The sequence below is a fragment of the Rhipicephalus microplus genome, chromosome 8, assembly GCF_043290135.1.
Source record: "Rhipicephalus microplus isolate Deutch F79 chromosome 8, USDA_Rmic, whole genome shotgun sequence".
Lineage (NCBI taxonomy): Eukaryota > Metazoa > Arthropoda > Arachnida > Ixodida > Ixodidae > Rhipicephalus > Rhipicephalus microplus.
Genome location: NC_134707.1, coordinates 27,368,250 through 27,395,387, shown reverse-complemented (window position 1 = coordinate 27,395,387; position 27,138 = coordinate 27,368,250). Strand labels below are relative to the sequence as shown.

Here is a 27,138-nt window from a genome sequence, read left to right as displayed (position 1 = left end):
GTCTGTCTGTCTGTCTGTCTGTCTGTCTGTCTGTCTGTCTGTCTATCTATCTATCTATCTATCTATCTATCTATCTATCTATCTATCTATCTATCTATCTATCTATCTATCTATCTATCTATCTATCTATCTATCTATCTATCTATCTATCTATCTATCTATCTATCTATCTATCTATCTATCTATCTATCTATCTATCTGTCTGTCTGTCTGTCTGTCTGTCTGTCTGTCTGTCTGTCTGTCTATCTATCTATCTATCTATCTATCTATCTATCTATCTATCTATCTATCTATCTATCTATCTATCTATCTATCTATCTATCTATCTATCTATCTATCTATCTATCTATCTATCTATCTATCTATCTATCTATCTATCTATCTATCTATCTATCTATCTATCTATCTATCTATCTGTCTGTCTGTCTATCTATCTATCTATCTATCTATCTGTCTATCTGTCTGTCTGTCTGTCTGTCTGTCTGTCTGTCTGTCTGTCTGTCTGTCTGTCTGTCTGTCTGTCTGTCTGTCTGTCTGTCTGTCTGTCTGTCTGTCTGTCTGTCTGTCTGTCTGTCTGTCTGTCTGTCTGTCTGGTCACGTCTGGTCACGTCTGGTCACGTCTGGTCACGTCTGGTTAACGCCAATGGTGGTTAGCTGCTATGCGCTGAAATTGATTTATGTAGCAATGTCCAGGGCCAGCACCCTCGCGAGCATCAGCACTTCATATCAGGTTCTGGTGTTGCTAATACGCATGTTCCTGCAAGCATTGTGGCGCAAGTGGAAACAACTCGTTATATAAGCATCTGCAACTTCTTAACATAAATTCGTGCGTGCGACATTTGTACATATATTTAACATATTTCATGACGTGTCGCCCAATAAAAAAAATTGCGAAACGCCCACCTTCCTCCGCATGCTTCGCATAACGTCGATTCACAAGGTACGTGGGACCTGCCGATTTTTTGAAGCAATGTCTCTGCATATATGTGAGCAGTCACATTGTAGTGTATACGATAAGAATGTTGTCCGCTCAGATGTTGAAGGACTGGGAGGCATTGTTCAAAGAGCGTGCTCATTTACCCGAATTTCGTTTACGAAACTTATGGTCGTAGATATAAAGTCATCATCATCACGAACTGTTAAACGCTCTGTACCCGATGAAACATTGAGTACAGATGGTTAAAGGTACAGACAATAATTTTTATGGTGCATATTTTTCTAGCGCAACGCAAGACTAACCGATCAGTCAGTCTAATCATGTACTGGAAAATGGCAAAATGTCGCGAAGTATACGTAATTAAAATGTTTCTCCCTGTAATCAATATGGAGTCACATTCTCACTTGATGAAAATAGCGAGTTCGATAGCGGTATTCAGTCGCGGTGCTTTAATGTGCATACGAGCACACCACGTGCACGAACTGCAGCTCGTCTTGGTCTACTGACAACCATGACGACAGCGCCACTTCTCGGCGTGTGATTTCTTTAACGTTGTAGGCAACAAAGAGTGGAGTGGGGCAGGATATTATATGTCCTTGATACATTTCCGAGGACTACCTCTCACGACAGCAACGGACTACGCGAATACGTACATGGAGGTGACCGACTCAATATGCCATATTCAAGCTTCAAAGCTTTTCCACTAGGCTGCGCGACATTATAGTTTTAGACGCGGAGCAGCTCTTAGACTCACGTGTGTAACGCCGTACGTATGTGTGTCCGTACGAACGCGCCGCAACGCGTTTGTACGGATTCGCTTCGGCGCCTTGAGGGAAATAATTCTGCTTGTCGAAACGTTGGCTTGACACAACTTCTGTGTCGCTTCGCTTCGCCTTCTTACCGTTTTTTTTATTTAGACAGACATAAAGAAAGACAAAGAGACAGAAATTTTAGCATTCAGTTATCCCAAGAAATACTTTCGTCTCTCAAAAAGAGCAAGCCTTGCCGTGTTTCACATAGATACCAAAGGTTGGAAACGGGAAGAATCAGAGGTTGAAAGCCTAGCCAAACCAGTGCAAGCTAGGTGCCCAGTAGCTCTGCTAGAATCCAGCTTTGTGCGACTTACGCAAGCAGCGCCATTTTTTTGTGTACACAAATGGGGCAGTGTCATTTTTATTTCCTTTCAATATGCCATCCTGCTCTGCACGCTTTTACCGCTCACGAAGAACTGGCTTTTACTTGCCAATAGAACCTCTGTTTACTTTCTAGGCTCGAGCAGTACAAAAACCTTTTTCTCACCTGCGTGAATTAAATTTCTGACATGACCATCGAAACCATTGTGTATGCTTTCAGTTTACAGCTTATTGCGCCGATTCCAGTGTCGGCGGCTACCAAAGAAAATTACCGTAAAATGTGGAACTATAAGATGTTATACGCAGGTCAAACATTGAATGCGTGATTTAAAAGCCACTTCTTCAACTTCAGCTTCGAAGAAGTCGCACTATTTTCCCCACACTTTTTGCTCAGCTGATTTTTTTAGAGCCGCGGAATGCGGCAACAGGCTGTTGGTGAAAAACCTATTTCCTCTTTTTCTTTTTTTTGAAAGGCTTGCTAATGCCACCTTCTTATTATACGTAACCTATGCTAGTTGGCGCATGTCTAAATTGAATGACAACTATTTCTGTATAAAATAGGTTCAGCTATGTAAGCCACAATTATGCAATTTAGAAACCTTTCTTTCGTCACCTAACACCGCCATGTTTAGGCGAAACGTTTGCTTTTTCAAAAAAATAACAGCGTTCGTTAATTCACTTGAGTCTTATTTTTCTTGCTATCGAAAACACGTCACAATACGAATTTTTTCAATTAGTTCTTCGAAATGGTTGGTAAACTTTGTAATTGCAGGCAAGACGCAGATGTCGCAAGAGGGTACCCACAACCACCCGCATGCGTTGTAAACGGCGCTCTTGACAGTTATGAAAAGAGAAACAGTGTTCTTATGAGCGTCATACAGCTTATTTGTTTATTCCTGTTTTGATTAAGTTATTTTCTGGCACGAGCCAGCAGAACTATTTCGCAATAACGCGAACAACAAGGCTTTGTCTCCGGCTGGTGTTTGCGTAAACTCCCTTGAACCTGTCCTCCCGCAGATCCTCTCTCCTCGATTCCGATATTCCAGGAACGGCGACAACGGCTCCCAGAATTCCTCGGTAAACACCCTACAAACGCCTCTTCACGACGCACCTTCTTTGTGCCGTTTCCGACAAAGTTCTCCCGTTTCGAGCGTAGATTTCTGGCCCAAGAACGATAAAAATTTCAACAGAATGACTATTTAGAAATGGCCGTGTTTGGTATGTTTTTCTCATCTTTTTCTCTTCGACGCGCTTGCGAAACCCTGACGCTTCTGCGATAGCGCCATTTCGACACCTCTGTTACGTAGTTCGTGAGATACTTTTTTTTCTGCCCGAATAAGAAGTTCCAAACTTCTTTAATATATATATATATATATATATATATATATATATATATATATATATATATATATATATATAGTTCGACAGTCTCAGAAGACGCGTGCAACAATTCACGTCTGAACACGCCACGATGCTATGTCACGGGACTGGAACGAGACTCGAGGGGTGAAGAAGACGAGGCTGACAAAGTTCGACACAGCAAGCAAAGCACATTTTTGGCCGACAATTTAATTTGGAGTTTACTGGCACAAAAAAATAGGGTTTACATAACCAGGCGTTATATTTATTGGTTAATAATATCATACTCTCTGGAAGTGAAGGTACACAAACCTATAGAAACATAAAAATAACCTCAAGAACTAACGCTTCAACCGGTGGACCACCCTGGCTCTGACGGAGGTGGTTCATGGTCCCCACCATTGTTAGTTAATAATTGATTAGTTCATTTTTGTTTGTTATCTGCATGTACCTTTATTCTCTAATATTTTTTTTGGCATTCAGCGACTATACACCGTCTCACTTACGAAGAAATTTCATGGAGTGCACAGCGTGGTGGAAACGCCTTTAATGTGCCATAAAACCTTTCAACGTCAATTGAAACGATGGATATCTATCTATCTATCTATCTATCTATCTATCTATCTATCTATCTATCTATCTATCTATCTATCTATCTATCTATCTATCTATCTATCTATCTATCTATCTATCTATCTATCTATCTATCTATCTATCTATCTATCTATCTATCTATCTATCTATCTATCTATCTATCTATCTATCTATCTATCTATCTATCTATCTAAAATGAGAAAACACGACACGCGTACAAATACCATGAATATATTATCAGGGGTCCAGCGTATTGGCTTGTGAGCCATTCTTCGTCACACTGAAAAATGTTGGCTCAGAGAGACGCTGAAATTAAGCAAAGATATGCCACAAAGCCAGCAAGTTTTGGAACATATGCACCAATTAGCTTTATGTGACCTGGCCTGTGAAGTTTGCCTATAGTGTTCTTTCACATCGTATGTTGTACAGCCTCGCATTTTGTGCCCTAATTGTTGATCATACGGCATATCTCGTATACTAAAACAAAACAAGTAGCCGGTGCCACCATATTGGCACCAACCTTTGCCCCTTCATCATTTTAATAATAAAGAAAGATTAGATAGGATTGGCGAAGAACAAGTATACCAATCACTATGCAGACGGAAACTTCCTAAGGGAACTGCGAAAAGAATAGTAGTTGTGCGGTGGGTGATTATCATTTATATTGCTTTATGTTCCACCACTCTCGTTGGAGGTGCTTTCTTCCGTGTTCTTCTTGAGGCATTTTTTTTAGTGCTTATTTACATTTTGCAGAGTGGGGCGACCAATTCAGTTGAACGAAGTTTTAGAATGAGCGCCTTCATTCGGGCGTAGGACTTGCAATGCTATAATTTTTAGTTTTTGTGCATTGAAAAGAACGAAAAATTGTCCAGAGATTGTTTGTCATCAAACTCAAGAAACTGAGAGTCGAAGCTATGCTTGTCTATTGTTTAGACGAATTTTTTTTTGAATGAGCTGTAAAATCCTTGATTGATTCATTCATTGATTAATTGATTGATTGATTGATTGATTGATTGATTGATTGATATGTGGGGTTTAACGTTTCAAAACCACCATATGATTATGAGAGATGCCATAGGGGAGAGCTCCGAAAATTTCGACCAGCTGGGATTCTTTGCATGCACCCTAATCTGAGCACACGGGCCTACAACATTTCCACCCCCATCGGAAATGCAGCCGCCATAGCCGGGTTTGATCCCGTGACTTGCGGGTCAGAAGCCGAGAACCGTAGCCACACCATGATAATCCTTACACAATTGGCCCCTATCTTCTCAGGGAAATTAACCAAAGGTAGGGTGGCCTGTGGCTAAGGGCGGGGTGTTTCCGTATAAGCATTGTAGGTACCATATTTACAGGCCTGTTGGTCAACCCATTTTATCTAAACTGAAAATTCGAAGTCAGGCGGTTTACTTACAATAGAAACCGAAACTAGTTTCAGTTGTAAGGTGGACGTACACGCGAAACTAATGCAATTAAGAAGTGAGGCACGCTGTGGAATGTTTACGACATTTTGTTTACGTTCCGGGTCTACCTTTCACAGTGGTCGTATTTTCTCGTTAAAGTTCCTGGATGTGCTCCCAACGGGAGCGGAGCTGCGCATAGCTCCGCCGTCTTGCCCGTCTATCCTAATAGTTACGCGGCAAAGCCACGCCCTGTTTTTGCAGGCGACTCGCTCAAGCTTGCCGCTAATCGCCAGTCGCCTTGCCTGGCGTGTCGACAACGGGGAAGAAAGAAGAAGCATCTCTTTGGGCACTGTGCCACGGGTGTACAACAACATTTTTTCTTTGTCTGCGTGGCAACGCAAAACGCAAAGGCGTAGTGTAGTGCCGAATAACGTGCGCCACCACTGCCGCTTCGTCAAGTGGCGCCAGGTATTAAGGATAAGCAACAACACAGAAGCACACAATATATGTCCTCCGAGATTAAAAAAGTACCTCGCTAAGCTTACAGCATCGAGTATTTCAGCACGTTTTTTAAGGGGGGGGGGGGATGGTGCTGAATTCACGCAAATACTGTGCTGTGTAAGCTTAAACCCATAAATTTAAATCAAATAAAAGCACCTGTTCATAGCTAATGAGGTACAGAGCACACGATGGTTAGTCGATAAATTGCAGGGGCCCGGGGACCACTGCTGGCTATGCGGCCATGTTTTTACAAGCACGGCCTGTGCATCAGCTTCTCTGCACGGCATGATCGCTAGCAGCTCTGGAAAACGGATGCGCAACTCTAATATCTAAAAGTAGCAGATACATATAAAGTAACCCTATTTCAAACGTACAGCCAGCGTACTTTGCAAGGATTTGTGTACAGCTTTCTAAAAGTAATTTCCATCTACGCCACAAAGCAAGCTTTTGGGCCAAGATTTAAAGAGCAATCGCAAAGCAGCCTTTTCACACCAGAATTCAATTATATTTTTTTGTTACAATGTGAATAATTTATGCAGTGCACTCTGTACTTTGCGTGATCACCCATTTCCTCATCGTCTTGTTTAGTTTTTGTTTCTTTTTATTGAGATCTAAGAGAGGTCACCCTACATTTGAATAGAGTTGGAATCGTCTAAATATGGTATACCGTTCAGCAGGAAGGGTCACAGTAGCCAGTGTTCAGACCGGTAGTCTAATCGTCTTTAACAATTGTCACTCGTCGAAACTCCAGTGACGCCCCTTTCTGAAGTATCTTTCTACATCTCCTCCTGAACTTGTTTTTATTGTTTGCAATAATAATGTGTGGCACACTATTTCTTTTTTCAAGGCGTCCCTAGATAGGCAAATGATATGGTAACGAAAGTTGCTCTAAAATTGGAGATCAGACAAAAAATGCGAACGACGAAGTATGAATAAGGTACCTGCAGGCGCTAACAATAAAACCCCAGTGCTCTTAGCTCCTTGCGGGTTTCTCAATGGCATACGTTTGAATTTGTTAATTGTGGGAAAGGTTCACCACACTCCTATCGTGTTGCGATCTAAACGCTCTCTTTACCTAAAGTTCTTTTTTCTCCTATCAGCGAATGCAATCTCACTATGCGCGATCACTTTAGCTCAAGTTACTCTGAAAAGAAGTTTTCAGATTTAAAAGTTTGTCTCATGGGAGTGCCTAGCCAGGATCAATACATTTCATTCACAAGGGCTATAAACAACCTTTGTTAAGGTAACCTAGAGAGGATCATGTTAAAGAAGGCGCCAACTTAAATTTGACGGCAGTGAGCTGACACAGCAGTATTGGATTTCTTTGTAGAATGGGCGGTCTGAAACTTGCTTGCATGGTAGGCTTCGGTTGCGAACTTGGGCAGAACAACCTTGTTGCAGGCAACTCAGCTTCGGCAAGAAATCCCCATCTTGGGAGAGATCAGCGACAGCCCCCTGAAGCTCCGACGTGGACTTGGGTTTTAAAATAGATTTTTCTCTCTCTCCCTCGTTCACGTGCTCAACCTATCGATGAGTGAAAAGCACCATCAGTTTCTATAAGCGGTTGAGTTGACCGAATGAGCCGCTTAATTCAAAAGCTCTGGCCAACTGTTCTACCTTTGCACTGAGGTTGGTCTGGTCTACAGTCATACAGACCATCATGGCAGACCGTCACTTCGTGGCACCCTTGGACATTGTTATTATTGTTTCTTACCATGACCCACATCTTTAGGGCAGTGAGTAGTAGAGGAATGTGTTTCGCAGTGAAGCTGTTAGTTCACAGCACGGATAGCGTACAGCGCCGTATTTGTCCTCTACCACCGTTGGTGTCTGTAAACACTATCGTACGAAAGTAAAAAAAAACTCAGTAAAAAAAACACGGACACAGTCGGATTCCAACCCGGTTCCCCTGAGTGCGAGCCCAGTATCCTACCACTGAGCTACGCCGGTGCTTGGAACTTGTTTGTAAACTTGCCTTTGTCATGCCTAATGTCGGGAAAGGAATCGCGTTAGTAAGAGTAATAAAGCGGTTTGGAACAGCAATGAAACAGCCAGGCGTCACACAATGATATGTGGAGTTTAACGTCTAATGGTTATTCAGTTTTTATTCTTTCATGCATTGCTTTGTTAAGAATATTTTTGTGTGTATTTTAGAGTTGTGATTCTATTATTTGCTGTGATGGGCCACATGCGTGATTCTTTTTGTATTGTCGCTTTCCGCTGCCTGTAACTTTTGTAACTTTTTTAAATTTGTAGTTTAATTTTTTTTGTTGGTGAAGGGGCCAGTCAAGCTGTGAAATGCAGCTTTTTACCCTTCGCACCAAACCGTGGAAACAGTGTGAACTTCGCACGAAACCGTGTAAACATAGGAACTGTAAACAGTGTATTTTCGTGTGCTTGTCACGTGGCTAAATAAACTCAAACTCAAACGTCCCTAACCACCATATGGCGATGAGATACGCCGTAGTGGAGAACTCCGGAAATTTCGACTTCCTGGGGTTCTTTAACGTGCGCTCAAGTTTGAACAAACGGGTCTACGGCATTTTCGCCTCCAGTCACACAATGCGAATTGCGTAACGAGTGGGTCACACAATGCTCTAACCCATTATAAAAGCGTGTTCTTCATAACCTAATAACTGTGGCGCATACCCACTTCAGGCCTCATTCTTTATCGTTGTCAGTCACTGCATAAAAAAAACTTGCACAAATTTTTTTGCAAGTTTGAAGCCCATACCACGGTTCTCCGAATGAAGAATGACGAAGGATGGCATAGTGAGTGTCGGTATACTACGCTAAAATTATGATTATTTTTGATGTAGTGGGTACCCGTCAAGTATGCTTGTAGCAGTTACCCAAGGAGTGTTTAGAAAAGCGCCTGAAAGACCACTATTCCAGCTTTCGCTGTGACTGTACTGCGCGTTCCGCGCAAGCCTGGCGATTTTTCGCTAAATCAAACAGTTTATAAGGCTGCAGTTCTCACTCTAAGCCAAAACGGAGCAACAGGGGTATAGGGGTTGCTCCTTTCAGGGAGCAATTGCATTGCCACTCCCATTACTCTCCTAAAAGGAGTAACTGCAGAGGGAGGAACCGTTGCTCTCCTTTCAGTTCCTCCTTCGGGGGATGAACAGTTACTCCCTCCAGTTCCTCCCTGCAGACCAACAGTTACTCCCACCAGTTGCTCCCTGCCGACCAACCAGTTACTCCCACCAGTTGCGCTTCTAAGAGCAACAGTTACTCTTTACCGTTCCTCCCACGTGTTCGCAGTTACTCTCTGAAAACCAACTGCATATGCTTTCAGTTACTCCTTGGGGAAATGAGTATTTATCTCGAGTATGCTTGTCACACGCTTAACACATGGCGAGAGCTCCTTGGAAGAGCACTGCTTGGGTGCTTCTAATACAAAAAGTGGACAATATTGAAAAGAAAATAAATGCTTTATTGTTCTTTTTATGAGGCAACGTGTGACCACACGTAAAAGTAGACTTTGCCACACCACAGCCAGCACTAAACAAACACCATAATACATCAAAGGTTTTCTGCGTCATCCGTGGAAAAACAATCTTGAATTTCTAGCATAGGGCAGTCTGTGTCATCATTGGTGAGAGAAGGGCAACTTCTCCAATTCTGAAGAACTCAAGTTTCGCAGCTGGTGTTTCCATCAGGCTAGGGCAGCAGAACGTCACCGCAGGCATATGTGAAGCATCTCATTGCTGCAAGAAAAAAAAAATAGAAGTGTGAGGTTAAACATGCCATAATCAATTCATAACAATGGGTCACACACACTGCAGCAGCGCTTACATTCTAGGATGTCTACTGCAAAACGAAATGTGAAAAAAAGAAAGGTTCGGCCAAACGTTACTTGGCAAGCCATATAAATGCTGATGTGGTAGACGCTCTTCACATGATGTCTCAGGCAGCAATATTCTGGAAGAAAATGTGCAGCACCTCAACAAGGCATATTTGTAGCAGTTAAAGATACCCTTAGGTTCAGTTAACTTGTTTCCTATACACAGCTGAGTGACATTTCTATGAGCCCATTCACCAATGGGCATTCTAAATGAGGTCATGTGTGTGGCAGATAACACGTACTGTCCGCTCATGTTAAAATACTTATTTAGCTCGTGCACATAGTTGCTCTCGATTCTACTGTTCTATCATACGCTGCTGCGTCTTGAATTGTGCAATACCTGTAGGCACAAGCCAAGCATGCCAAGCCTGCTTGAAAGCAACCATTTGCAGAGGCTACATGATAATATTCAGTATATTTCTTTGTACCTGACGCAAACGGCTGGACAAAACTATAGACAAATAAATGTAGACCGTGCTACCTTCAAAAAATGCTTTAAATTTAGAAAACTAGGGTGCATTTGTTCACTCTGTTGACGAGTCAAAGCCACGAGATATGTAAACGAAGCAATATATCTTGAGGCACGCACAGATATTCTGATTCTTTGTTTGACAGTGTCACAGATAGCTTGCCAATACATATATATATTTGAGAGCAACAAGATGTGAAGCTTTTATTAGTTCAACGTCTTGTTGGTTCACAGCCAAACAGGTTACTGCTTGTTAGACAAATTGGAATAAGCACACCATGGTTTCCAAAAAAAAAGCATTATTAGAAGTTAGCTCCCGGTGTGAATGTCTGCCTATTTATTTTGTACTGCCTTCTACATGTGCCACAAAGACATTTGTTGAGGATGTGCTACCAGTCAAGCCAAGATCGCATACTTGGTCAATGTGATGGAAATACAAACATTAGAAACACTGCCACCTCTAGTAAGAGCATAACACTTCAGTATCTTGGACTAGCAAAGAGGTGCACAAGAAAGTTAAGCCCACTCTTGCGGAACTTTGAACGCGAATATTTCAGTGTGGGGGAGGTCAACATGCTGTGGCACTTTTAAACCCACGAAACATCTGCAGAAAACAGGGTAAAGGCAAGTCAAGAAACGCTGTTATGAAGGCCTGCGCATGGACAGCTTTGTGAATCTAAGCCCAAGTGTTATGCTTTGTGCAAGCCAAAATCCATGTAAATAGGGAAAGCATACTTTTAGGAGTACCAGCGTAAACAAATCTTGGCAGTTGGCTTTTTAGTACAAACAGCAATCCCTGCAATGAAAACATAAACATTTTATCTTAACGGTAACAGTGTTAGCACACACACGGGCCAGCGGAGCCATGTCGAATTGTCAGTGCCAGTGTAACCATGTGGCATAATGAACTATTCTCTGGCCAACACATACACAGTTTGCCCCTAAAAAGCGACGCTTTCATATACGTAGTACAAAAAGTCTGCACTTACCAAAATTCACTTGCTTTCTGTACTTTAGCATCGTTGGGAGCATCTTTATCTGCAGTATAACCAAATTTGTGTCATATCCCTGAAAAAAAAGTAAAGACATGCATCAAATATTGTTTCATTTGGTAGCAGTGAAGACAGGTTAAGAACAGCCAAGTGGGAATCAGCCTAATTATGTGCATGCGGCAAATCCCAAACGGCGTTATTGAGGTTGTCGAAATTTTCGTCGATTGGTATTAACGTCGATATGTGACTTCAACGACATGCCAAGTTTTCACAGCGCATAAAGATTTCATGATGCAGAATAATGACAGCGCTAACGAGAACATACAGCATTTATGATTGTCTTTTACTATATTCAGTTTCGCTAAGGTTTTGCATCACTAAAGAAATCTGAAAGATTTGGGTCATTCCTCCTCCAATTGTTCTGTCAATATGTAAACCGCTCGCTTGATGGTGCGCTTATAAAATAGTACGTTCAGCGCAGAGGTGAAGCAAGTGACGCAGTGATGTGGGCAGATTTTTTTTTTTTTAGGCGTGCGGGGAGGGGGAGTCCGCTTATCTGAATAGGCCGGGCAAGCGAATATGGTCGTCAATTTGGGCTCCCTACGCCCGGCCTAAAAAAATTCTGTGCGCAACCGCCTGGCTATGCCATTGAAGTGATGCGACAATGATTTGTTCACTTACTGATTTACATACACTTTACATCTCTAAAAAATGCGGCCCAAGGCCCCAACACTCAGCCGTTAACATTACATAAAACCAATGGTAGAAAAGTGCCAGTATGAATGCAGCTACAACCCCGCCCCAATGTTTTTTCAAGCGAGGTAGTGTTGCGGAAATGAACTTTTAACTGCAAAAGTACACTGGCACTGCAGTGGTGACAGGGGAAGCAAGAGGGTATGCAGGCGGTAATAGAGGTAATTTAGTCCGATACGGCTAGCAATGGATACGGTGAATAAGAGCAAATCATTTCTCTTTCAATAGCGCAACCACTCAACAATGTATTGTAAGAGCGTTAAATGTTGCTGGAAATGCCACTCACCTGCACGCTGATACATGCACAGTCCTTTGTCCGACGAGCGAACAGGCTTGCAGATAGCTGAAGACGTTTACGATGTGTTTGTTCCACCCAGCAGCAAAATCCACAACTACTTCGCGCTCAATAAAGATAAATATACACTAACCTTCATCACGAATAAGTAGAAACGCAAATCTGCGACACACACACACAATCAAAACATAGCTCACAAGCGCGCACGTCCATGTGCTCGCCAACCACAGACCATATGAAAATGAGTTAGTAGTGCGAACGCGAACCTAGTTGCGCCGAAAAAAAAAAAAAACGTCGAGCAGTGGCAGCACAGGCGTCAGCGCAATAATTTCAGTGTGTTCTTCTAATACACTTATATAAAAAAAACTGAGGTACACTAAAACTCATAAATAATTATAAAAAGTTGAGTGTAATTTTTATTTAGTGCTAGTCAACATAAACACTGAATAAAAATTACTTTGTAATTTACATTGTTTGCTACACTAGCGCCACACTTGTCGTGCGGGCGCAGATGGCGCAGATTTGTCATTCTGCCCTCAAACTACACGGTGAAGCGTGCTACTAAGTGTATGGCTGATGATAAGCGCGTCTGGGTCCGCTTTTTTTTTTTCCTTCTCCGATATATCTGGGCGGGGGGAGGGGGGGGCTCCTTATGCACGTGTTTTGGTGCTTGATCGACTTTGACGCCCTTACTTCGCGGACGAACGGCGTGTCTAGGCTTTTTTTATCGTTGTTTTGCACGTGTTTCGGTGTTCGGTCCGCTTTGACGTGCCAACTCTCCATTCTGCTGCTGCGTGTGTTAGGTATTTGCCGTACTGTATTCTCAGGCCTTCTGTGTTCAGCCAGCGCTGCTATCTTATTATCTACGGATGCTAAAATAAATCACTGTTTTGGTTTGGTGAAGTTTGGCACACAGAACAAACAACAATCTGGCCCATGAATATCAATGTGGGCGGCATGCATATTTGTGTGCGGTGTCCTGCCGGGGAGTAACCGTTGCGTGACGAGAGCATTTACAGCGGTTCCTCCTTCTGTTGCTCCCTTACAAACTTAAGATGAATACAGTTGCTCCCCCATTCTCGAACAAGTCGGCCGTCTTGTTCCGCTTGGTCTTTTCGGAGAGTAACAGTCGGTCTGAAGGAGTAAAATCAGCCGTTGCTCCCATTTTGGCCATTTTTGGCTTAGAGTGCTCCTGAAAGGTGTTTGTTCTTTTGGGGCAGTGTTTTTTTTTCAATTTAAAAACGCGTCTGCAATTGTCGCAATGCAGAGACATGGCAAGCCGAAAACGTAGTGTTATTGTGTCAACGTGTCAACAAAGAAACGCCGATGGTTTCATTTCCCGTAGCTGAAGATCTGCGATATGACAGGGTACAAACGTCGCAAGGAGTTGTAATCATAATAAAATGCTGAAAGAGCAAAAGCAAAAGCTTGGTTTCTCATTGACATTCGTTCTTTTTTATTGTTTCGATATTAGCTGGTTTTGTTTCAAATTTACCGTTTTTTTTTCAAAAGCTTTGGAAATCTACTTCGACTCAAAAAGAATCAGAAAAGACAAGCTATAAGACACATAGGAACTGGTGTCTTTCGTTACTTGGGTGCTTCAACACGTTCACTTTTCTTTTCGTTAGTGGATTTGTTTGTTTATTTACTTTGAGGTCACCGCCCGGGAAGATGTGAAGTCTCTGGTTCTTGATGCGATATGTTTTCTTGTTTTTTATTTATTCAAGACAACTTCAAGATGCGTTTCTTCGGGGATAAGTCTGCAGTCTGAGAAAACGTTCAATCATATCCCGTTTCTTTGCAAAGAAATTTCCTCTATATACTGAAGTGCAACAGCCAGAGAGAGAGAAGAAAATAAAATGCAGGCAGGTTAACCAGCTTGTACTGGGTTTTCAAACCTATATTTGAGGATGGGAAAGGGGAGAAAGGGAAGTCACCGCGCATACTAAGGCAGTCACAACCCAGAAATATTAAAGATCGGTACTTCGGCAGATGACTAAGGTAGACTGCAATCCGAATAATCCAATATGTGTAAAAAAGACTTCCAAAGACTGCCTGAGGAGAATTCAGGACTCATAGCGCGCATTCAGCTGATGTAGTTGTAATTCTGTTGAGATAGTGGGCATCCTGGTCAGGAGAGAAGTAGAAAAAGTTTGGACTAGGAAGTTTTCGTCGTGAAAATCATCTGTGGACGCTGATTGTGGGACATCCTGCACCAGCTATATATGAATTCGCGGGAGGGGATAGTAGTAAGGGCCACGTGACATTGGCTACCTATTTTGAAGCCTCAGCGTCTTTTCGGCTATCCGACTCTGATGCATTGGGCAGAGGTGGTGGCGGCAGTGGTGGTAGCTGTCACTTGAGAAAATTCTAACAATTTGTCCGACTATGAGATAGCGGTGACCATTTAGATAAAGCTAGATAGGCTATGAGATGGCAGCTGGGAGGGGGCAGGGACATGACATAATAGGCATCGGAATTAGGCTGGCACTTGTTCCAAGAAAATATTATGGAAAATTCCTTTCTTGCATTCTGTATGCTCCCGATGTAACGCCCATAAAACGCAACATAACACTATTGATATACCGGATGGTAATTTCATGCTATACTAACAAAACTATTCTCGCGGCGGTGGTCTAGTGGCTAAGGTACTCGGCTGCTGACCCGCAGGTCGCGGGATCAAATCCCGGCTGCGGCAGCTGCATTTTCGATGGAGCCGAAAATGCTGTTGGTTCGTTTGTTCAGGTTTCGGTGCACGTTAAAGAACCCCAGGTGGTCAAAATCTCCGGAGCCCTCCACTACGGCATCTCTCATATTAATATGGCTTTTTGGGACTTGTACTTCACATATGAACCAATCATCAACGAAAATACGCAAGAAATATTTTCAGCGAAGAGTTTGACTGTTCGTGTTTATGAAAAAGGTGGTTTTTTTTTAATATTGTTGACGCTTGTGATGGATTGAAGCGTTTTGCCTTTTATAGTAATGAATAATTAGCTTGTCGTGCCATGTATTTGTGTAAATAATATATGGGATATAGAGCTAGTGTTTGATGGGTCTTTTCACAAATACAGCCGGCTCCCGCTCCTTTCGCATGACGTGGGCTTCACGTATTGAGTGAAAGACTGTATCAGATTTCTTCATCAGGCCAGGATGATACTTAAAATTGTGTTTTTTTGTGGCCACATAACTAATCCATGTCAATGTGCCGTTCGAGTGCCATGAACACATTTTGGCGTGGGCCCCGCCGTTGTGGTCCAGTGGCTAAGGTACTTGGCTGCTGATCCGCAGGTCACGGGATCGAATCCCGGCTGTGGCGGCTGCATTTCCGATGGAGGCGGAAACGTTGTAGGCCCGTGAGCTCAGATTTGGATGCACGTTAAAGAATCCCAGGTGGTCCACAATTCCGGAGTGCTCCACAACGGCGTCTATCATAATCATATGGTGGTTTTGGGACGTTAAACCCCACAAATTAATCGGCGTGTGAGTTATTCTCGGCGTGTGAGTGATTTTCGCATATAGTGGCAGTCATCCGTCTTGAAATTTTTGTGGTTACGTGGCTTGAAAGAGAAGGAGAAAAACTTTATTTCAACAGAGGAGTTTGGAGCACGAATGCTCCCGGGCCCACGCACGATTCCGCTGCGCTCAAGCGTTCATTTGGTTGTGCTCTATGACACTGGCCGCCTGGTCGCAGCCATTGTCTTCTCAGCTGCTGACCTCGAAGGTGGCAACTTCGATTGCGGCCACAGCAGTCACAATTTGGCACAAGTGAAATGTTTTAGGCCCGTGCATTTCGCAATGTCAGCGCGCGTTTATGAACCCCAGATCGTCAGAACTTCCGAAGACCTCCACTGTGGCGTATCTCGTAATCCATATCATATATTTAACTCATTAAACCAGAGATGTTAGAAAAACTATTTATAACAGTCAATCATGGCGAGTGACTCAATTGTGATAGTCAATATCAGCCGTCAATCATATTTAGTGCCTAAAGAAAATAGGTCAATTTTCACCGTCACGCGTACAGCAAACTTGTTGTTTCACGTTTTGGCAATTTGCATCTAGTGAATTCTGAAAAAAACAGGCACTAAATCGTAATCTGTGCCTTCAAGAAATGTGTTAACTTTAACCAAGACACAAGCAGTAAACCTAAAATTTCGTTTTGTGGCATATTACACCTGTTTTAGAGAAACCCTTTGCACATCTATCGTCCTAATCATTCGAATGTCCGACAACTTGTCAAAACAAGAAGTGTGATATTACCGGTAGGAGAACAGCGTGCGGGAAAAGGCCAGGAGAAGTAAGATGAAGACAGCATTCATCGACCTCTTAATAAAGCACTGTTTCCATGACAACAAGAACAATGGTCAAAGCCTGATCATCGTGAATTCTGTTTTTTTTTGTTTTTTTTTTACTTTTCGAGCCTCACTGCTTCAAGCCACAATGTCAACGTTCGGTGTTCTTCGTCTTTGTTTACCTCCATCTCCTCGCTTCAAACTTCTCTCGCACTTGTCTGGCTCCTCCAACTCCTACCAAGCGTCTATTTTAGTAGTGATATTTGGCTACCAAATTAGATATTAACGGTTGACCGAAGGAGTGGCATTGTTTGTAGATATGTAGTGTAGAATACCTACAACATTGCCTCCCCTGACGTCAATAGATTTCTATTCATGCCAGCGCTGTTGTTTCTGATAGTCACAGAACAACGGTAATTGAATTTGCCGTGTATAAATAATAGCCGACTTATTGAAGCACGCCCGCTCAAGCAGAAACAAAGCCGTTGAGGTTTTCTTTCACTCGGCTATCTATTCATAACACTTCAAGCATGCCTGAGTGCATTGCTCGGCTCAGAATAGCTCAAATCATTCTCGGAAGGAACAGCCATATATATAATTCGTGCATTTGTTAGCACTCGTGTAAACGATGCTCTATAATATGTGCACCACTGATACCTGATCATTTGACGAGATGCCATCGAATCGGGATCGCCGCTGGAGCAAGCCCGTAGTCAGGGATTTTTTTTTCAGGGGGAGGCACTATCTGAAGGCTTTGAAAAACACCAATTTTATTGTTTATTCTCGGTAAAATAACCCCTTCTTCCGAATTTCAGAAAACAGGACTAAGAGTGGGATGGGGGCTTCCTGGAATTTGGATCAAGAGCACGTCATCACTGGAAAGCTCTTTCACTGGAGCTAATTTTATAAGAACACGTATATAAACTAACCCAATAAGATGGTTTCTGCGCTGAAACATTTGTAAGGGTGTAGGTACGCTGCTTACATGTGGTTAATTTTTTTTAACATTAGGCGAATTAGAAACGCTATGTCAAGGTACGCATAGTGAAAGAAAAATTTAACATTTTCATATACTTCATCGTCAGCAGTGAGAATACCTCGCCTGCATGATTTATTTGCCTTATGAGGCTAGCAGTAGCACGCTGAAACACTCCATAGAGTCCCTGCACATTGTCATGACCAGTACAATTAAAAAAAAACACACGGACACTCCTGATGCACTGTACTGCTAGTGTGTTTGCATACAGTACAACGCAGGCATACGCTTTCTGCCTGATGGTGCAGGTACGTGAAAATCGCGTCTGGTGTTTGGCCTGCCGAGATGGAGGCATGTGCTTTCTCTTTTCTCGAGAGCGTATATTCAGAAACGAGGATATCCCCCTTTCCACCTCTTTATGAGTGAGAGAACTTGTAAGCACCTATGCACGTTCTCTTTTCCACACACCGGCACGCACTTAAACATTGGTCTTGTACACGCCGACGTAAATAATTGCTGTTGCCCTCGGACAATATTATCACTGACGCAGGCAACTTGTTTTTGACAGCTGCGCCGACCGGATGTAGAGCAGTCCCTCCGAATACTTCATCTTTCTCGCATCCACAAGACCTCTGTGTCAGTCTAGCCCACCAACGTCAACGAGTAGCTTTTTATATCGGGAGGTGTGCGCGTCAACTGGGGCACTGTAGATGTGATGCAGTCCTAGCCAGTGGAATTGACGCCGTTCATTCTTACAGTTTGTTGGAGAAAATGACTTGTGAGGACCTCGTAAGCACGGTTTGTGCAACTATGTATACAGTGGGCAATTATGTGTGATCAATATCGACTGCCGTATTTATTGGCATACTTCCAGTACCGGGTAAAATTTGTGGTGACTTCTGCTGGCAGAATCACCGCATATGATAAGTCCAGCGTTTCCAGAGTAACTTGTTCGCAGTTAGGAATCATCATTTCGCCAACATTTATAGTTGTTCGCCGTGGTGCTCTAGTGGATAAAGTACGCCGCTGCTGACCCGCAGGTCGCGGGATTGAATCCCGGCTGCAAGGGCTGCATTTCCGATGGAGGTGGAAATCTTGTAGGCCCGTGTGCTCAGATTTGAGTGCACGTCGAAGAACCCCAGGTGGTCGTAATTTCCGAAGCCGTCCACTACGGCGTCTCTCATAATCATACGGTGGTTTCGGGACGTTAAACTCCACAAATCACTCAATCAACTTTTAATGATTTACCTAACAGCCCTCCTAACCATAAAGTTTCCCAAAATTGCGCATGCTTGGCATAACACCGAGTTTTTCAAGTGTTGAAGATCACTGATGCTGGAATAAATAAATACTTTGATGTTAATTGATATACGTAACTTAAACTCACACATAAAAATAATTTTTCAAATGTAATACTGAGTGTCTTGTGATTTTCATGACAATTTGACGGCATTGCTGACAGTGCATCATAGTTTTTGTCTGAAGGGGATACATAAAATTTGCTGTACGTAGTGTATATTTGGCATCTGCGTCATAAAACCAGAACAACTCGTCGCAGCTTTGCGTACTGAGCACGGTCTAAAAGCAGCCATTAAGTAGCGCACGATGTGAACGCAAGCGCCTACGCTCCTGGGGGAACTCTGGTTTCTTTAGGAGAGTAAAACAAGACGAGCTCGTAAAATTGCAACACCGCGCGCGCTTCCTGAAAAGCGTACGTGTCCCATAAAACTCGTCCTTTCGACAATACGATTCATATTTTACGCAGCCACTCCCGTCATTTCGCAACCCTATCCAAGAATAACCGCGGCGCCATGTCTGCGTTATAAATATGGTCACCCTTTGGAGAAAAAAAAAGAGACAGTAACCGCCCCAAAAACAAGGTATCGTTTCACACTCTTGAAGAGTAGTCAGCGACTCTTCATGCGAGGCTTCAGCGAGGATTTTTTTTTCTTTATCTTTGGTTGGAAATGCGTTGAAAGTTTGTTTGATCTTTCTTTCTTTCTTTCTTTCTTTCTTTCTTTCTTTCTTTCTTTCTTTCTCTCTTTCTTTCTTTCTTTCTTTCTCTCTTTCTTTTGTGTCCTGCTAATGACACGGTTGACGTACCTTGAAAGACAACTCGGGATCCGAAGACTGTTGTTGATTATTAAATATTATTAAGAAAAGTCAACACCTAAGCTCTTCGAACACATAGTTGATCACTGAAGCTGAAACTAGCGGCACCGGTGGTGATCGTAAGCTGGAATTTGGGATAGAGGTGTCTTTTTGCGACTTCTCTATCACTGCCCCTGAGGGATTTTCGCTACAAACTTGGCGTTTGGTGATGTTGATTTTAAGAATATTTGGATTTCCCAAAAGATTTTGTGTGTAGCATATCGTGCGACAGCGAATTTGGAGCTTTACATGGGCGGAACAGAGTTGAACCTTACTTGTTAAAGCGGCGAAATCATACAGTGGGGGTAGCGATATTGGCTTCTTCATAATTAATTCTGGGCATTCGTGGAGGCACGGACAGACCTCAAATTTCAAAAAAAAAATCACGTCATATCCATGGGCGACTGAAGCCTCGCCAAGGCTCAACGGTCCAGCAGAAGCTACATAGGCTGACCGCCTCCGCAGGGCAAAGGGGCGTGAAGGGGTGCTGGTGGGAGGGTGCGTCGCTCTGGCCGAAACTGCGCAAATTGATTTAAAAGAGCGTGAGCTGTCTCAGCAAGCCAGCAGACTGCTCGTGCTTTTGTGCGTGCTGAATTCGCACAGCTTACTTCGCGTCGAAGCGGCAGGTCGCAAAAAACCGCGTCCCTCTTTAAAGCGGCAATGTTCCCTTACGCCAGCGTTTTCTGGAGTTAAGCCATATCTAATTCTGAAGGAGTTATCAGCTACTTTTGGCATATGTATAAGATTCAGTTTTTTTTTCGTATCGCATCAATAGCTTCGTTCTCCTGGCAAAACTGCCTTAATTATATCTGGGATTTAACGTGCCAAAGCAATATATGATTATGAGAGATGTCGTAGAAGATGGCTCTGGAGATTTTGGCCATCTGGTGTTCCTTAACAAAAGCTGACATCGGACAGCACACAGGCCTCCGGGATTTCGCTTCCACCGAAATGCTACAGTCGTGGTCGGGATCGATCCCGTGACTACATCACTTCGGCCGTTTAAGAAAAGCAAAGTAAAGGAAGGCATTCTTGTAAAGATAAGAATAACTGCATTTTACCTATCACCAATGGCAGCTCTTCGACTCTCATTACAAATGAAACAGTTTTTATTTGAGCCAGGCAACAAGACGAAATTATCAGTAAACTTCACTACACTTTCTAGGCTTTGTAGCAGGAATGCGCTTTGGCTCTGTATCTTCTATACTGCTGTCAAGCAAATTTGTCGTCGAGCATGGCGAGCCATAACAGCTCGGGTATTCCTCTTTTGTGTTTAGAAAAAGTGACTAACGATTTTGAGTACTTAGTACTGTACTATGGGAGAGCATAGAACCGTCCCGTGGGCCTCACAACACCATTTGCCACTGCTGCATGCTTTTGTCGTTGTTTAGAAAAAAATTTTAACAATTTCAAGTACTTGGTACTCAACTACGGGAGAGCAGTAAGCCGTCCCTAATAAAGAATGGCACATTCACCGCTTCAAAGCACCGAAATACCACTAATATAAATAAAACATTAAGAGTGCAATTCACGGGTCCCGAGTACAATATTGCATCCTATTGTTACAGGCGAAGCTCCAGTGCTCAAGTATTACTTGTTGTTTTTTAAGCTGCAGCTCTGTTTCTAACGCCTTTTTGGTGCAATTACATCTTAAGCGAGTGCGTAGTTTTCCAATAACAAGTTGCTGTTAAACACAAAGTAAGCGAATCGGCACCAGCCGTAGTAATTTCTGTGCTTCGAGAAACGAAAATGAAAAGGTGGCTGGGTCGATTGCTATGATTAATCTCAGCGACGCATGAACCGCCGTTCACATCACTGACCATTGAAACTACGGCTTCTTGCGTGCCGAGCCAGTCGGAAACCGTAAATATTGCGAGCGACATACGAAAATAACAGACGCGCTTCCCGATCTCGTATCCTGCGCGTCGGCAGTGGTTCGGTCGATGTTCAAGCTTTCCGGCAAAGCATGCCCTCGTGCCTTGCAAGAAGCCGAACGCTATCAGATCAAGAAGGATTAAAAAAAATGGTGGAGTGGAAATGATTGCGCAGAAAAGAAGCCATTCCTCAAGCAAGATGGCGGCTGTGGTGGCCATCTTACTAGGAACATGATAAAGTATCCCCGTTCAACGATTAAAAACCAAGCGCTTGCCTCGCACGTCCAACAAGTTTAATGTGGGAATGCTTTCGGGTCACATGGTGCTCCACAGTTACTAGTTTTCCTTAGTGAGCCTCTAATTGGAGGCAAAGATCTCTGAAGATTCAGTCATCCATACTCATTTCTATGTGTTATTTTGTCAGGAACAACTATCTGTCAATATAAAACTAACGTAGCATTTACATAACATATCATAGCCACATGATCTTTAAGTGGGCACTATCAGAAAATAGCATGTTTTCGCCATCTTGGCAGTAGCAAAAGGTGGCTTCACTTCTGCTGGCAAGGCATTGCGGGAGCTTCCACTCTAGCAATTTTTCTTCGATCCTCCTTGTATCAGACACGCGTCACGTCATGGTCTCTGGTTAGCCGTTTCGCTGTCCTAGTTTCGGTCTCTTGCGTACATTCTCGTCATCGGTGCAGTATTAATTTCTTTCTCTTCGGGAGAAATACCGGCCGTCTCGCTGCTGTCATTCTTTCAACCGAGCATTTAAAGGAGAAGGATTGCATGATTTAACTTATCTAACTGCCCACAGACGAAGACGAAAAAGGAGAGACAACAGGATGAGCACTTGCTGGCGAGTAAATTATTTCTAGCACAAGGAAGCATATGAATACGTGAAAAAACTGACCGACTCATGCATGTCGAGACAAAGGTGAAACGTCAAAATTGTGTTTGAACTGTGGAAAAAAATTATCGACAAATGCTGTCAACGAAATCAAGCTCGTTTTCATGAAACAAAACTGAAGGTTGGCTGGAGCTGTGGTCTCCTTTTCTTCTTATTCAAAAAGTTTCGATCATATCTCACGGGTTGGCCAATTGCTACTTCGAAAAATTATTCCAGTTTTCTGTGAAACATGGGGAGCAGAGGAAACAAAAGATCATTTGCCATTCCTCTTCTGTGGAAGAGTAGATACGGCGCTCGGTTGCTGGTTGCTGGTGCGCTCCCAGCCCCAGTGGTTACATATCAAAGAAGGCGAAATGGTAGGGACCCGTGAACAGTGCTATGTCAGTGCCTTTTAAACCACACTAGATGGTAGATGTTTCCGGGACCGTGCACTACGACATGCCTGATAATCATAACAGGGTCTTAGGACGTGAACACTTTGATGTTAATAATTACGCATCGTTTGGCCAAAGGAGTAAACGACCTAAAAGTGGCATCTGAGGCGAGATAGCGTCACTTCGTACCCAATCTCGTATGAACCTGTGATTGTTCACTCGGTATCATAACGCCGCCACAGTGGTCTAATGGCTAAGGTACTCGGCTGCTGACCCGCAGGTCACGGGATCAAATCCCGGCTGTGGCGGCTGCATTTCCGATGGAGGCGGAAATGTTGTAGGCCCGTGTACTCAGATTTGGGTGCACGTTAAAGAACCCCAGGTGGTCAAAATTTCCGGAGCCCTCCACTACGGCATCTCTCATAATCAAATGGTGGTTTTGGGACGTTAAACCCCACAAATCAATCAATCGGTTTCATAACGGGAAACAGTGCCGTCAAACGAGGCAATCACTGACGGGACTTGGCACGAGCTAACAACACGAGCGTTTTTTTTTTCTTTCCCAGGATGCGTATACATTTGTGACTGCAAAATAAAGAATGATATTTTTTGGTCAGTGCCAAGTCTTGTCAGCGTTTCTTGTCCCGTTTATTTGTATTGTTTCCTCTTGACGTACCCCGGTGTAACAGCGCACCATAACAAAACAACCGGACTGCAATGCTAGAAGTAATCGAGACGCACGTACACAACCCTTGTGGGTGTCGTTCTTCGTCTTCTAGTAGGGTTGTTTTGTTGTGGTGCGCTGTTACACGGGAGTATGAATAAAGGATGCTGAGACGGGATGAATCAAAAGGAGACGAAAATGCTATAGAAAAAAGGGGGTATCAGTTTCAAGAGCAGCAAAAGGGAGAGTTGAGCTAGTTGACATGTATTACTTGACTGTGAGCTCAGGTATTTCGAAAAAAAAAAACCAATGATGCTGCATGTAGATTATTCTGTCATGTGCATAGGTTGGGTGCACATGTTTTGTTTTTTCTTCCTTCCCTTCGCTTTTCTGTTTCACTTGAATAAAGCAACCAAATTTTAAGTCAGCGATCATATTGTTCAGTCTCCATTTGTGATTCGTCTCTGCGCTATTCAAGTATAAATGGATATTAGATCCGTGTACATTCTATGCCCCAAGGGAGCGAAGAAGTGCACCTGACATAACAAATAAGAAAGGAACAAGGTCGAGGACCATATTGTTGGACACAGCGTGATAAAACCAACACACAAGTGACCCAAGAAAGCCAATGAAGAGTGTCCCACACTCGCCGTCGTGGCTTTACTCTTTATGAGGTGCCGTTGCGTGCTAGATATAGCTTGAAAACCATGCCTTTTTTCCTCTGTGTTCCTGGATAGAGCCAGCATTTAACCATGACATGATTAATAGACTAATAGCGATGCTCATTGACGCTACGATGTTTCCATGCAAAGATTCACAATTAATGTGGACGGAAGGATGACAGACTGTAGCCTAATAGGAAGAGGATCGGGTGCATTCTCGTACTATTGTACGCTCGGCTCCTGTTGATGGTGATTTGTGGTTTGATCCACGTTACTTTCTCTACATTTTTACCGTATTTGCTGCACTACAGTTAAAGACCCCATATTATATCCTTTACGCGTTCCATGGCTTCACTGTCTATTTGTACAAGAAGATAGGACATGGCAGAAAAAAATATGCATATATAATACAGTGTCAGAAGGAGGCAGAAAACAGAGAGTTGACTAACTTCATTTTCATAGTGCTGTCAAAGAGTGGCTGCTAGGGCTGGTTGCTATTGCATTTTTGAAAAAAATGCACTTCCTGTGAGCGCAGGAAACGTTTAGGAGGTAGATAGAGCAGAGAGATAGGACCGAGCGCACACTTACATCCAATTGCACAGATGGCGGGAATATATATACAGTCAAAAGGGGGAGGAGATTGCACACAGAAGAAAAGGCAAATCATGGCGCATGCGCAAGACCACCTTATTCCAAGCTTGAAATGAGAACCTAACTGAACGGGTACTTGTATATCTCTGCTCTATCTTCTTTCTTAAACGTTCCCTGCGCACTCAGAATAATGTTTCTTAAAAAAAACATAGTGTTCTCATTTGGCAGTTTTTGCTATTCGCCCTGGTATGTCTGTGGTGTGGCGCTTCGTCCCTCCAGCAAGTAATACTTCCAATAGGCGGCCCTTGCCACCACTCGCCCATGGGAACCTCACACGCCAATGGGTATTATTCTTCAAATCAAGGCTCATCATCTGTTCTAGGTAGAGAGCCGGGTGTCGAGGTAGAAGCCGGCACGCCGGACGCCGGACGGGAAATAGGAGTTTGTTTGTAGGAAGCTGCTGCCTTGCAGGCAAAAAGAAAAAAAATGAGCTGATGAATAATAATAAACAGAACTGGAAGAACAATAACGTTGATTGGCAACAGGCACGTGACAACGTTGAAATTCACATACACATAGTACAAGGCAAAAAAAAATTAAGGCAGCTTTGCTCTCTTCAAGATCACTTTTATATTTTCCACTGTTTTTTCTTTTTGCCTTATTTCTATTTTTTTATGTTACGCCATGCAGGAGGCCGCAGATGGCCGACACCTGTTTCAAATCAATAACGCTCAACTACTCTCCGAGAATACACGCACACACACGCGCACACACACACACACACACACACACACACACACACACACACACATATATATATATATATATATATATATATATATATATATATATATATATATATATATATATATATATATATATATAGTCAGCTGAAACACGTGATCGCGTCATTTTGATGTGTTTGTTGCCACTTGTTCATGCTAATCATGCATATCGTGTTGCACTGCAGTCGCTTCACTTTATGCTCAAACCAGAGCCGAGAAGTACTTTTTAAATGCATTACCGAGATTGAAGTCCCGCCTCGCAAAACCGTACATCATCGTTATCTGCTGAAGTTTAAAACAGTAACCGCAGCCCACGCCGACATAATACTTTGAGCCGTTTCACCTTCTTTGGTATTGCGCTTCGTTCAAGAGAGCATTTTAATAAATTATATGTGCAAACGAGCCGTGACTCTTAGGTATGTGCTAATGCTTTCAACGTAGTTGCGTTGAAGGTTCAAGTAATCACATCTTGAAATATACGTAAAATTCCGGCCATCGCCACACTTCTTAGGAACAACTATAGAGTCCACATAACATATTCAGCATACTTTATGGTACTCAATCGTCTAGAAATATGGAAACCCTTTGTTTTATTTTCTTTTCGACCCAAAAGCTTTCTGCGCTAATAAACGCGAATTTCCTTATTCACGAGGGCCCCGGTCTTAGACGCGAAAGTGCGCGTGGGATTGGCGAAAGCGGCTGCTTCTTTACACATAGAGACTGCGCAGAAATACGCTTGAATAAAATCTCCATTAGAGACGTTGTCCTTGAGAATGTCTGGGCTAAAGCCCTTAACGGCTCCTTTACGTCGCTCTGTTGTGGCGTTGCTATATAAGCACCGATTGGTCCAGCGACGGCCTAAACAAAGGCAATAATAGTCATCGAGGCGTTTGTTTATTTATTGATTCATTTAAAATAGCTTACGCGTGCGAAGGTATTCAGTGAAGGGGTCACAGTGAAGATTGATAATGACTGCACAACATATGGTAAAAGAAGTAGCAATGTAGTCCATCGTCGTAATTCAACATTACGCGAAGAACAGAGCATGACACTTCCTTCAGGATAAGCGATTCCTTGAGATTCTTGCCTATTGGAAAAACACTCGGCGTGTTATTCCGAAGGTAGTAGGTTCGGTCGCTACTAGTGACAACTTGTCACCTTTTGAAAGAAAGAATTATTCAAAGTGCTTTTTTTCCCAAAGACGATTGTTGGTTGGAATAACCTAATTGACACTATTGTAGCACACGACACGCTTCCTTTGTTCAAAAAATACCTGCAGTAGTTCGTTAGCACTGTTGAGTGTACTTCTCTTTTATTAAATGTTCCTGTTTATTGCATAGTCTTGTACAATTAGACAAGTGTTTTCCTTTAAATTTGATTCTCCTTTCTTTTTATTCATATTTTTGGTGTATTTTTGCATTCTACAGTTAGTAGTTGCTGTTTCTTACTCATTGTTTTACCTTATTGTTTTACTACTATGCATTGTATTTTTCACTTTATGCATTTTCTTTGTATACTATGGTGCCTTTTTCGATATATTGTATCAGTAATTCACACCTGCTGTATACTCTGC

The 27,138-nt window shown here is 42.8% G+C and overlaps 1 protein-coding gene and 1 long non-coding RNA gene across 2 annotated transcripts in view; one reads left to right on the top strand and one right to left on the bottom strand.

The window, feature by feature from the left end:
* The window catches only part of LOC142768889 (uncharacterized), a 67,660-nt gene that overhangs the window by 25,837 nt on the left and 14,685 nt on the right, over positions 1-27,138 (top strand). The window lies entirely within an intron of this gene.
* LOC142768427 (uncharacterized) lies at positions 9,343-11,574 on the bottom strand. The gene is made up of 2 exons (XR_012885280.1): positions 11,233-11,574; positions 9,343-9,637 (listed from the first exon to the last, which is right to left on the bottom strand). It is a non-coding gene; the product is annotated as an uncharacterized LOC142768427 (long non-coding RNA).